The following is a 13905-nucleotide window of genomic DNA, read 5'->3' as shown; positions in this document are numbered from 1 at the left end:
GATGGTTAAATCTGTTCCTTTACAAACACTAACTCCAAATAGTTCTTGCCAGCTTTAATGTTAGTTAAATCATTTATCTGTTTGCACAATATATGTCTGAATTTAGCACGGTTCTCGTCATCTTCAACTTAAGGAAAAGCTGCTCTTATCGGGACTATTACCCAATAAATATCAATTTAAACATAACGAAAAAACATCGACCACATTGCTTGCTATTGTTCTACCCTTCGTTACTTCATCCTCTTCCCTGGTAAAATCTCCTAAAAGTCTCAATGCCTAACTGCCAGTTCTGTGCAAACAAGTCAACGCACGGATTTTGGAGGGCACACCAGCCAAACAATCGTTATCCCAAGAAAAAACCTGTGGAAGACTTGTCTCTAGGCCAGGAAGAAGAGTACAGCAACTCACATAATGGCAAAAACTGTAAACCCGACAACGGCCAGATTGTCCATGGCATTTTTGTTTAATTCTTCCAGGAAACTAAAGAAAAAGCCACAACAGGAAGAAACTACAACCACAAAGGAGAGAACTCGTTTTCCCAATCTACCAGAAAAGGCGAAAGAGAGGAAAGCTGTTGATGCGCGGTTCCATGGGGATAAAGCACAGTAAGTCTGGGAATACTCCTAGTCAACGGCAGCAGAAGGTACTCCGAGATAGCCTGGAAACAAACTGCTAATTCTGGTGAGACTTGGCAAACTTTTTGATGCACAGATACTATCGATATATCTACACATAACATACATAAAAGCTAGTCAAATCTACCGGCGTCATGTAAAAGTCTATTCCTTTTTCCTGGCAGGCAGGTTGGCAAACTACCCTTGCATCTTTCTGATAATAGAGCCGTGGATTGGGTTTAACAAAATCTGGGGAATTGGATCAATTAAAAAGGCGAAGATCTTTTGCAATGAAAGACCCACAAGATCGAGAGTCTGTGTACTATCAAAGTTATTAGAAGCAACCGTGTTGAAACAATCCTGCACCTAGGAAGTAGTTACGATCATCATACAATAGATAATCTTACAACACCAGGTTAATGCGTAAGGGAAAAATAGGCCTTTTCAAACGCAAAAACCAATCGATCTGGCCTGTACTTCAAAGACGCTAGAGTTGATTAGATACTGGCGGGAACAAAATGAACTGTCACTGACAGGTTACTGTTTCTTAAAATTTAGTCCGCTTATTGCTTGGAAACTATAATACAATGACGGCAATAAGCTTCAGCTCCCTAGGCAATAAAACCTCAATTGCACACCTTTAGAGAGTTTTGAATAGACTTACTCTGCTGCACGAGGCAGTTCCCAATGAGCTCGAGAATCAACCAGACGACCTTTGAATAATCCTTGTGGCAGCGTTAAAAGGGAGGACTGGTTAACAGAGAATCTTTTACAACAACATCATCATCAACGGCGCAACAACTGGTATCTGATCTAGGCCTGCCTTAGTTACAAACTCCAGACATCCCAGTGTTGCGCCAAGGTCCATCAAAAATTCTCTTGAACGTGGCCAATAGTTCGTAGTATTTCTTACTTAGAACCCAGGTCTCCGAGGAATACGAGAGAACTGACAAGATGGTGGGACATTTCGAACGAAACAGTTTTTGTCAGCTGAAATAGGCTCTGTTGGTTGGCAACAACCGTGCACCGACTCCATCATCGTAACTGTTATCGGTTGTGATTTTGGACCCTAGATAGATGAACCTATCAACGGCCTCAAAGTTGTAGTTTAATACCTTTATTGTTCTCGTTTGACCAGTGCGATTCGGTGTTGTTGGTTCTTCATATTGCCTCCAGTTTGTACATCTCGGGTTGTTCTTCTTAATGCCAATATCCTCAGCATGGGTGAACTTGAAGAGGATCGTACCTCCCATATTAACAGCTGCATCGCGGATCACTTTACAGGACCAGGTTAAAGAGGACGCATGATAAGGCATCCCCTTGTCATAGACAGTTGTTGATGTTGAATGGTCTCGAAAGTGATCCTGCTGCTTTTATCTGGCCTTGCACATTCGTCAGGGTCAACCTAGTCAGTCTTCGATGCAAAGACCTGTAACGTGCCTGCTGATGACTATACCGTCATTGCAGGCGACCTTAATGGTCATATAGATGAAAAGCCAGACGGCAACAAGTGTCATGGAGGAAAACAGTTTGGAGAATGTAATTAGCATGCCGAACGTATAGCCCATTTTGGAGACATTCATAACCTTTTATTTATCCATACATGTTTCATCAAACGATTCTCTCTTCTTCCTACATTTTATAGTAGACAAAGTAAAATGGAAATCGACTGTATCCTCATAAAACGCCAACATTTTATCACCGTAACTGATTGCAACGCCGTTCCCTATGAGACCATCGCACCTCAACATCCGCCGTTAGTAGCTCTTGCGAATCAAGCCACCGACAAAAAACGTGAGTAATGCGCAGGCCCGCCGTATACTAAATGGTGATGATTTCATGAGAAAAAATGTCCCATCTACGCAATTATCAACCATTTTCGCAAAATCGTGAAACCAAGGTAAAGACGCGTTCCTATGCCACCGTCGGGATTACCAAGCCTGGTAAACGGTTCACCAAACAAGATACCTACTTTTGTAATTATGATGTCCAAAGGAAGGTTCGTGAAAAAGAACGCTTCTATCGACAATAAAACGCTAGCTAATTGCAAAAATTACAAAAATTTCAATGGCAAACCAAAAAAAAAGCGATCGCTGTCACCCGAGTGATCCATTATATAGATCTTTACGATAAATCAAACAATCGGGAGGGTGAGAGCACCAACGCACACGGTATATCGAGCCTTTCTGTTGCATTAATGACGGGACCTGATGACATTACACCTGAGCTCTAGAAAGCGAAAACCTGGGACCCAACATTGTAGCCCAGTGAGTTCAATCGAGTTATTCAAGAGGGCAGACTACCATCTGACTAGGAAGAAAGCACGACCGTTCCAATATGGAAAAAGAAAGGTGGTCTAGCAAAATGTTCAATTTACTGTCCGATTTTCGACAACAACCGTGAATAAAACCGCGGTTATTAATAACTGCGGATCTACTGATGCAATATACATTGCGCAGTTACTCACGGAAAAACGTCATGAGATGCATCGCCCTCTCTGCATTTTATTTCTGGATCTGCGGCAACGCCTAGTATCGGTAAAGTAAAGTGTGAAGTGTCGCGAACATATCAAAATCGCTTTATGTCTCTGTCGGTGTTCATCAAGAAAGCGCCCTCTCACCATTCCCTTTTGTTCTGAAATGTCATCCCACAATTGACGTCCTTTATGACGAATATTTCAAGTCGAAAATATACTCTATGGTTCTGAGTGTTGGTAGACTACAAAAGAAAATGAACGGCATCTTGAAGGGAAGAAAAAGACGACGATGTTGAGTTTGTCAAGTGGCTTTGATCGCCGATCATGGAAAATTTACGAGGGAAGCGTGTTCGATAATATACTCACGTTATTCGCGCTAACGATAATTCACTTGCTAAGATTGGTTTGAACCCCGAAGCCGATGAGAAACGCCGAAACCACGGCCGAAGCAACAATGGGTTGTGGAAGCCCCCCAACTGCCTCCAGATCAGACCTTTGACAGAACAAAATGATGAACCCGATCAAGGCGACCCGACTTCTGAACTGGACAAAGGCTGAGGAAGAAGTTAAGCATAAGAGAAAAAAGCGGATGTTTTAAAAAGGAAGATACGATGTAAGGAGTAAGAAAAATACACTCAATACACAATTCGGCCTTGACGCGCCTCACTCTATATAGGGCTATTCATTTTTAAAACCGAATTCGAATTTTATATTATTTAAAATATATTTTCAGAAGTATTCGTTACTGAAACCCATCATTAAAAACAAGAACAAAATTCGGACCAATCACGCCTCCTTAAAACAAAAATTTGCATATTTTTCCAAGCGAAATTTTTATAGTGCTAATTAAGGTTTTGTGCAAATACAAAACCTTATTATGTCTGTATGTCTGTCGGTCTGTCCGTCACACGCATTTTTCTCGGAGACGGTTATAGCGATTGACACCAAATTTGGTAGAAAAGTGGGAACTGTGAACGCTCACGCATACAGTGAATTACATCCTTTTACGTCGAATTTAAGGGGGGTCCCCATACATGCAAAAGGGGGTGTAAAATTTTTTTTCATCAAATATAGTCATGTGGGGTATCAAATTAAAGGTCTCGATTAGTACTTTTCAAAGCCGATCTTAGTTTTGACATTCGTTGGAAGGGTGTAGAGCGCGGGGGGTTGAAAGTGAGAGAATGGTGAGTATTTTAGTGTTCTGAAGCAATCATTATTTGCACGAAAAATTTTAACTGGAACTGTTTGGAATGTTGTCAGCGAAGCAACCGCCGGGCAGTCAGAAGGCCTACTGGAAGACTAAGGCGTGGGCGGGCAATCAAGCCAGTCAAATTTTGATCAGAGATGAACTAACTCTTGCACGGCTGAATTTATGCATACATATGGATTGAAGACCCACAAATATAGGTCAGATATTGTCAGAAGGCTAGGTGGAAGATGTGCATGGTGTGCCAAAATTACGTTCTACCCAAATGATGGGTATTTCGAGAAAACTCTCACGACAGGCTTCATTCCTCCCGATTCTGCCGGTGATCCGGTTATGTATCATATACATAGACGGGCCACGGACAAAAGGATAGAATCCCCCCCGAATTTGACAGTGGGGGCTCCGGGATGCGACTGGAGATACTCCAGAGCGAGAGCAATTGATATTAAGCGGGATGAAAAAGAGAAATCTTGGTACTGGTGGCTGTGGGATGCCGGTTAGCGGTGGCCGTGCACAGTTCTGCCATTTGTTTCTTGGTGGGGCTTTGTAAATATGTACATATTGAACGGGTGCTGATTTTGTCTCCAGTTGTAACTTGTAAATAAATACGTTATTATTCTTTGTTTTTTTTTGTGTGGATGTTATTGTAAAAAAAAGAAAAAATGTATAATATAAAATATATAATTATGATAGTTTTAAGAACAATAATTTAAGTTAAAAGTATCTTTTGAAGCGATCAAATATTTATTATTACTTTTATATTTCTTTATTTGCCACTTAGATTTTTATTTCTTACTGTTTCTCTTCTCTGCCTGTAAATTGTTATTCGAAAACTTTGAGAGCCCACAGTGGCCATTAGATTTAAGTTATTTTTGTTATTTTAAAAGATTGTTTTTTATTGTTCATTTTCCCAATCTATATACTATTTTTACCTATTTCTTAAAAATAAAAATGATTTTAAAAACAAAAACAAAACTGATCCAGTTAAAATTTTTCGTGCATCGAATCATGTAAATTTTTATGTAACCAGTTCTCCGTCTATAACAAGCTCAGGTAATCCCCTCTTTTTATCCTGACACCTTTTCTGTGGAAAACATATGAAGAACAAGTAGTTCGAGACAATTGTTGAACTACAAAATGCAATTGTCACGGCTTGCGAGCAAACTAATGACAAGTTAGGACGTATCAACCTTGTTTTCAGTTTACCAAATCAAATTCTCAATCTGATTAAAAAAAACTCATTATTAAACTATAGCCTTTAATTTCTGGCAAATAATTCCACATTATTAAAATGAGGTAATTATAGCCCCCGAAAAAAGCAAAAATCAGCATTTTCTGCAGTAATTTAATAAAGTGTGAATCAAATTAAAATATTTTAGGCACATAAGAAATTTTGAAATAATCAATTAAGTTGCTCATCAAATTTGTTTGGAATTAAAAGGCCCAAAAATCTTTAGTTAAAAAATTTGTAAAAAAGGAGTGTATATTACTACATTTCATAAAATTGAGCTTGAGGATTTTGAAGTTGATTTCAGGTATGCCAAGCAAATACTGACTTATTTTCGGTTAAGTCTACCATTTATTGGGAAATATTAATCGATATTTCACCCTTCTGGTTGCCACGAAATTATTAGAAATTTGTGGTTAACTATATAACATTTTTTATCAATCCATTCAATAATCACGTGAGCATACTAGGGCGCCTGTTTCCAACATCAGCATTAGTAAATCTTTTTATCTGAATGACGCCCGTCAGTGACAAATACAACACAACCATTGAAACCTTACATTGACAAAATTGGCCAAGCGAATCTGCTTCTCCATTCATCCTATAAAGGAGTACTTCAGCAAACCGGATGGCAACAGCAAGTCAAAAGCAGGAACTTTACGATAATTTATGATAACCTGTTGAGGTAAGAAGTCAACGGCTCCGTGCATGACACCAAGTTCAATGATCTAACGCCGAAAGTGTGCTCTAGACTAAAAGTCGACGCATACACAATAAATTAATAAACTGAAAAAAACTGATACAAATCGTCGATGATAGGATCTTTATGTTTCGATGGTGAATAAATTGCAGATCCGCCTCTTTTTCCACAGAATCTAAATCTGCTGTGACGGAATGAATATACGTGAATGGATATTCCCTGTCCTCACATCCTTTGTTCTTATAATAGATAATGGAAGCGAAACAGATTAGATAATGAATACAATCTTCATAAATTGCGAAAGAGTTTCATATCTTTTTTGCAGCAGACCATATAGAACTTTCCTTACCTACTATACTATCAGATCGCTCTCTGTCTTCAAAAAGATTAATAAATAATGCAGAGTAGTACCTCTGATTCAATGAGCAATAAATTTAAGAAGTATCTAAATATTACACATGTAAGAGTGTGTCACCAGACTTAGAGCGTAAATTGTCCTTCATAAAAAATCATCGCTACTTATAGAAATTCCATGTATTTCCCTTCAAGTCCACAATGTACGGAAAGTGTCAATCAAAGCGTTATTTTATAACCATATAAAGTACATATATTCCTTTAGATACTTTTTAATTTTTTTCTGAACCTAAAATCTAATGATGACATCTCCGTGAAACCACATCCAGATAATAACCGTCCTCACTTGAATCAAATTGATTCAATTAGATTCTACATTGGGTCCGTAATTAGTTCAGCCGAATGCAACTAATTGTCAGTTTCCATCTTGCATTCGTACGCATCTGCACCATCGTAGCGTTAATGCCAAGTGAAAGGAAGATGACATTAAGTTCAGCCGCTGGACAAATCGCTGAGCACCTTAAATAGATATTGCAAGAATTATAGTCGATCTCCTTAACACAAATCGGGCTCTCGCATAAGAAGTATTGCAGCCAGCGAGAATCTACTGATCCGCAACTTTTTACCTATTAACATTTTTCTTGAGCCTTTCCAGAAGATGCAACTGCATGATTAAGTGCTGCAACATACTACATGCTCGTATCAGGTGCACTCTGACCACTTGTGCGGCAATGCAGGTAACCGTTTGTGGACAATAATTCCGGCCTTTGGCTAATAATCTTTTGAAAGTTGTGCAACAATAGCATATAGTACATTTATATAATAGTACTGTTAGTACACATGTTTATGGTAATGCGCATACATAACATCGATCTGAATACCGTATGCATAAAATACAACCTAATGCAGGATATTTTAAAACCTTCACTTCGTCCTATGCAGTGAGAGTTTAAGCTCAGCTAATTAATTCTGTTTGTTAGGTTATAATTAGGTTCGCCGCTGTGGCTACAAGGACGATGGTCAAATTAAGCGTTCTAATTCCTTCTGATGAATGTTCATATCCATTTAAGAACTTCCTCTAATGAGTGTTCTTTCAGAGGATCTTGGAATATTAAGTAGGCTCAGCAGTTCGCCTTACCCTTCGCCTGCCAATCTGTCTTTCGCATATATGCAATTTCACAAAATTGGGTAAAGGGTAGATAGGTAGGTAAGTATCAGTGGCCGCTCCGAGGAGCCCAATTATCTGGGTACCGGGTCGTTTTGAAACCACAAGCTCCGAAGACCATAAATGCTGTGGTAAGAACAAGGAGGCAGCGTCTAACCGGCTCAGATCTTCAGAATCAACCCCTAGCATTCACAAAGGAAAATAGCTCTCCAACCCTGCAGCTAGAGATCTCTTCGAGGTCCCAAGGAACTTTTTACCTAGTATCCGTAGCCCGGCTTAGCTAAAGCAAAGAAAGTGCCTGAGACTTGCTTAGATAACACACCTGGTAGTCGCCAGCGGATTCAGAATATGCCCACCATAGGACCGCCAAGAACAGAGCCCCGCCTGGCCAGTCCATCAGCCCGCTCAATCCCCTCTATGTCCTCGTGGCCGGGAACCCACAGGAGGGTAACCTTGAGCGCGTTCAGTGCATTTTTGCACTACCCCGCCAGCCTGGAAGACGTCGCCGCTAAGGTCAAGGCTGTTTGGCTGTCGGTCAATGACAAGTTTCCAGTCGGCAGTCTTCCACTCTGCCACCACTGTCAACCAAAGCACCGGAGAGATGGCGCCACACTATGGTGTGTTTCTGCCCACAGCTATGGTCAAGTGACTACCTCCTAGATCAGACTGGATTATTTTGATTCCAAGCATGAATATTATCAAGAAACTCCTCGCTGGCGGAGAAATATATCTGAACCCGCAGTTCAAGGTTTCGCCACAAGGTTATGTTCAGGAACCTTCCTATTTCTTAAGGAAATCGGAAAACCGGAAGCTGGACGCTTCAGGTATGAAAGATTTTGTATATTTCTTTTATAAAAATATTGAAGGGGATATTTGTCCCATTAGTATCTAGCATGTAATATATGCATATATCATGCGAGAATATCAACTATCGCGTGATATTGACCTATTATAACTTTGTTAGTAATAGTGCGATTTCTACCAAACTTGGTAGGATCATGCTCTGCATTATTGCCTATATTCGTATTCTAGGATGAACTTAAGGGCGCGGTGTTGCAGTCAGTTACTAAAAATGATAATAATATTACTAACTTTATTTAAATAGATATCAGTATGGAAGCTATTTCGGAGCCTAGGCATCATATAGTGGCAGCTTTATGACTTTTTCAGATTTTTCGTTTGGGTAATTTCTCAGAATGAGCGCGTGAAATAAACGATCCATTTTGACCCCCCGTACCATCCACCAACAAATGCCAAAACTGAGACCGGCTTCGGAAAGTACTAACCGAGAACTTTCATTTAATATCCCACATGATATTTGGTGAAAAAACTGTACAACTTCCTTTTGTATGTTTGGAGCTCTCGCTAAAATTCAACGTAGAATTATGTAACTCGCTGTATGCATGAGTGTTCACACTTCCAACCTTTTCACCAAATTGGGTGTCAATCGCTTTAACCGTTTCCCAGAAAAATGGGTATGACAGAACATTAAAAAGAATGAGCTCCTATGTCCATTGAATAAAGCCTCGCAAATTTGCTGGTACTTTCAGTGTTCTGACAATAATCCAACCAGGACAGCCTATCGGAATTCTTGATGCCCCACTTTTTTAAACAGTCATTGTATAGCTGCTAATAATTATGCCTGTAGCAGACGTTGTAAATCCTCCTACTTAGTTTCCTGAGGCTGGAGAGATATCCACTTCAACAAGGGTGGTAATGCCATTTTGCTGAAGTTAGCAGGGCACGAGACTTTAAAGGCAGTTTCGAATGGCTTTTCCAGAGCTCCCACCTTTGACTTCAGTTTGGTTGTCGTGCCAACCATAAAAATTTGCGCACCGGAGAGTTTGTTCTTGATAACTTGATTAAACTTCTTCCAGTCGATCCCTATGGGTCCTCTGAAAGATTTGGAGACCTGTGCGGTAAGATCTAGACTGAAAAGTATCCAACTGCGATCTGAGAAGGATCTCTGGTCAGACACTCTATAATTTTCCACTCTAAGAATCCCATTGTCGGTTAGTACAGTGATATCAAGGACCTCCTCCCAACCGTTACAGTTCTCCAGGCTTCGAAAATAGAAGGTTTGTTTATTGTCTCTGTTACACACCGATAGATTTATGTTAATAATAAAAGCAAAGAATGATTTACCTTTTTCGTTGATTTCTGAGCTGCCCCAAGGCATATGCCTTGCATTGGCATCGCAGTCTATCAACATGTTGGCTTTCTTTGTTACAGATCACAGCTAGAGATACATCACCGTTACAATAAAGAAGTACTAGTAGTTCAGCGTAATGTGCAAAATACATTCCACGATTACGTTGGCGAGTGAAGTAGACGCAGCCGCAAATGGCAAGAATTTCGCGACCGAATACCGCACTGCGAAAGAGTTCGCATATATTCATTGTTCTTTCGATGATCCTGCGATGGACGTTAACGGTTAGCTCTAGTCTGAAGAGCTGTCAGGGGCACTTCACATATCATAGATGATATAGTAAGCCACCGAATTGCTTCTCAAACAAACTGAATTATGACTACCACCCACGCAACCGGTCCTGATGCTCTTCCTGAGCAGCTTTTCAGGGCGGCTCCTTCAATCTCTGCAGAGTTGTTGTTTCCACTCTTTTGTATGTAAATGCTGGGGACCGGAAATCATTCCTAATGATTGGAAGAAGGTAATAATAGTGAAGATTCCGAAAAAGGGCACTCGTCATTAGCAAGCATTTATCAATTCATGTCATTCCCTGGACGTGTTGATCAGAAGGTGGAAGTGACAATAGATGGTCACATATTAAGGAACGAGTGCAACTCCACGGGCTATGTCATGCAATGGGACCCATTATTTGAAAATTGCCGACGAATGGGTTGTCCTAGAACTATATAGGGAAAGATAGTGCAAGACGAGTGCAAGCTCCTCCAAAAATCGTGCAAGCAGCTGAAGCATATTTCCAGGAATCAATTGCAGTGGAGCGTAGATGTGGTTAAAGTGCTTTGCCATAATAGGGGTTTATGGCAACCACCAATCAACCAAGGCCTCCCTTTTCTTCATCTATTTTATATTGCCCTGTTTATTTTTAGGTGGATGGCTTGTGTGCCCACACTTTAGCACGTATAAGTCCAATGATAAGTGTGTGTCATTTTCTATGCGTGCCCACCACCAATACCAAGATATCTGCTCAATTACAATTTGCTTTCAAAAAAAAAAGAAAATTACAGAAAATGATGATGTTTTTTTTTCTTTTCCTAGTTTCATACATTCCATTGAATATCTGTAAAACTTCAAAACTCGAAAAGTTAATTTCTTATCAAGCTTCGCCCCAATAAACATCTTCCTTTCATCAATATCTTCAGTATCGGGACTTCTTCCTTTTAATCTTATATATGGTTGCCGTTTACCCCTTGTTAGGATATAGTGCATCGGTCACCAGGGGGAGTGGATTCATACATACAATTGTCGCTCCTCCTTAATGTGGGACCTATGCACTCGCATTTCTGTGTTCCGATCACAGTGCGTACGAGTGCCAAGCCTGTACGCCGATTAAGTTCTTTGAGATCTCATCAAGACGCACACCGATGATACAACACAGATTGATGTTGACGAAGGCTTGAGTAACAGTTAGGCTCACTTTTCATGGGCTAGTCCCATATAGCAACACAGAAAGACCACTAGCACAGAACAGTCTCAACTTGATCTTGGTGTTGAAATAACCGCATTCCCAGGTTTTTAGAGGGCAAGGCATCAGGCAATATCCATTTAGGTGCCCATTAATGCAGGTAGACAGAGGGCGATGACCCGTCAGATTAAGAACCTTGGCTTTGTTGGTACCGACCTTACTTGCCTCTCTTTTCAAAACCAGTGCCATTTGGTCAAGGCCCATGACCTGTTGAGAGAGCAAACAGACGGTCATCAGCGTATTTGGGGTTTTGAAAAAAGATGTCATCTTCCACGGAATCCTTTACGTCCCCCAGACTAGGCAGCGTGAGAACGTCATCGATAACAAGAAGAAATAATATCAGCGACTGGATATAATCTGACGAACTCCGATTTGCACCTTATAATCCTCCGATATTTTACCTCGGTGCGGCACGTGACATTTTGCCCCATAATATATCGTTCTGATAATAACTATTAGTTTCTTCGGAACGCCCTCCCTCCCTCGCATAGAGCAATCCAAATACTGTACATACTGTTGAAAGCTGCACACTGTTCCAAAATGATCCGTAGGGTGTTTATGTAGTAAATGCAGAAAGATCAGAACGAAAATTAGTGTGCTCTCTGTCTACCAAGTTTTGGAGATGTTCTGTTATGCGTTCCAGAATTATTTTAGCTATTATCTTTACAACGGCAGAAAGCACGCAGATACCCTCCAATTGTCACACTCAAAATGGGTCTCCTTCTTTGGTACCTTGGCGATCATCGCCTTCTTCCATTGATGGTCGAAATGATTCCTCTTCCCAACTTCTGCTCTCCTAAATCTACTGCTGATCTGATTGCTCGTACGGTGTCGGTCATTTGAAACCCAACTGACCTATGGCAGTCTCTGTGCTCAAAAATGTGCCACCAATGACGAGGCAGTGGAAATTGCAGAAATTCACAAACCTTCCACCATTATCAATTCGGTCGCCAAGACCATGTTTCCCCATAAAACATATCATGTAGGTGGTGTCAGAGGAAACCTTGGCATTGAGATCACCCACTATGATCACAATGTCACCTACAGGAAGCCTCCCCTGAACTACATGTAATTGCTTGCAAAAAGTATCTTTCTCCACTATATCGGAAGTCACCGTTGATGCATAACACTGTACAATTGTGATACTCCTTAACCTGAGAATCTTGCAGTCAGAAGTCGGTCAGTGCTGGTTCCCAGGTCAATATAGCGCGCCTTACGATAGCCGTCAGAAATAACCCGACACCGGATTCACTTCTGCTACCACTTGGCTTTCCAGAGTACAAAATAATATTGCTGCAGGAGAAGAGGAGTACTCTGTAGACTTTCAGCATCTTACTTCACTTAGGCCCAGAATGTCCAGCTTATAACGTTGAAATTCCCGCTCAAGTTCGAGAAAGCTCGCATTCTGAGGCCCCTCGCTGCCGTTGTCGAGGAGCGAACATTCCAGAAGCCAATCATAGTCCGTTTTCAATAGGCAAAGGTCATAGCCGTGAAATCAGTCCCTAATCTAGGCATTGTTAACATTTTGGTAGCAATAAAGTTTCAAAATGTGCAGGTTGCTTACCTATAAATTTCTATCAATTTTATTGTCCTCTTTCGACAAGTAGGGAAGACTGTGAGTGTATCCTTAAACCCTAACTCACAGGGCATATTTTGATCTTCCATACTCAAAAATTCTCCCTCTTGCCCTCTTTGCCCTTAAGGGAGCAAAAAAGCTTATATTATCTCGGAAAATAATGAGTTTTTTAATTCAGGGACCAACCTGCTGGGGTGATAATTTTTAGTCGACCAAAAGCATAGCTCATAGATATCATAACTCACACAAATCTGGGGGGCTTACAATTAGAAAGAGTTTTCATTAAAAGGGGGAAGGGTTCTCATTCAAATCAATTTTTAAAGAACGTCCTTTTTGACTCCGCAAAATTTAGGTAATACAAACATGTAAGACATATTTTTCTTTTCTTGCTACCTTTCCTCGGACGAGAATGTTGAAATTTACGTTGCATTTCACCGTTATTGTGTTGTGTAACTCCTTAGAATACTTTGGAAAAAAATGACTAAAAAATTAAAATATAATAGAACAGCTCATACTCCTTGCATTCTATCAAAAATAATAAAATCGGAAAATAGAATTATAATAACATTGCACATGAATATTATCATACACACATATTGAAAACCTAATACTTAATTTTAATTTTTTTCTTTCAGGTATGTAACTGATTTTCAACTGCTTGCTGGCAACGAGGTATGAGTAAATAAGTTGCCATCAAAATTCGGAATTTAATGATTTATTAATTATGAGTTCAAATGGCTTTCGAGTTACTTAGTACAACTAAAATAAATATTGCGGCTATAACAATATACCCTCAATAAAAACGATCGTATTAACTGCATTCCAACCAAATGGGAATGACGCTAAGCTCCTTAAAAGTTGAGGGTAATGTTGGATAAATTGGAATCCTTAGTGACCACCATCTCATACTCAGATAA

At 40.1% G+C, this 13905-nt stretch overlaps 1 protein-coding gene across 2 annotated transcripts in view; it reads left to right on the top strand.

The window, feature by feature from the left end:
- The window catches only part of LOC119661755 (protein gone early), a 345874-nt gene that overhangs the window by 246066 nt on the left and 85903 nt on the right, over window positions 1-13905 (top strand). The window lies entirely within an intron of this gene.

The sequence above is a fragment of the Hermetia illucens genome, chromosome 1 (genome assembly GCF_905115235.1).
Source record: "Hermetia illucens chromosome 1, iHerIll2.2.curated.20191125, whole genome shotgun sequence".
NCBI classification, from domain to species: domain Eukaryota; kingdom Metazoa; phylum Arthropoda; class Insecta; order Diptera; family Stratiomyidae; genus Hermetia; species Hermetia illucens.
This window is presented reverse-complemented; position numbering and strand designations above follow the sequence as displayed.